Raw genomic sequence first — 363 nt, forward strand, 5'->3', positions numbered from 1 at the left:
ACTACTTCCACCTTGTGGGTGGAGGGAGACAGGCCTTTCAAAATTTAGAACTGTGATTTTTCTTTCAACGTGTGCATGGCGAACATGTTTGACCAACCGCGTATGATAGTCTAAAAATAAATGCATAAAAAAACTTGCCTTGTCATGGTTTTTATTTTCCTTATTTTTGAGCGTGAATTTGGGAATGTCTAACGCGACACTGGCATAAACAAATATTCATTCATTCATTTTTTACCGAACCGCGTCATCTTCACAAGGGTCACGGGGGATGGAGGGTGCTGCAGCCTATCCCAGCTGACTCTCGGGCAGGGAACACCTTGAATTGTTTGCCAATTGATCGCAGAGCACGGGAGAAAGGGTTAG

Source organism: Stigmatopora nigra, unplaced genomic scaffold (genome assembly GCF_051989575.1).
Source record: "Stigmatopora nigra isolate UIUO_SnigA unplaced genomic scaffold, RoL_Snig_1.1 HiC_scaffold_74, whole genome shotgun sequence".
Taxonomy (NCBI): domain Eukaryota; kingdom Metazoa; phylum Chordata; class Actinopteri; order Syngnathiformes; family Syngnathidae; genus Stigmatopora; species Stigmatopora nigra.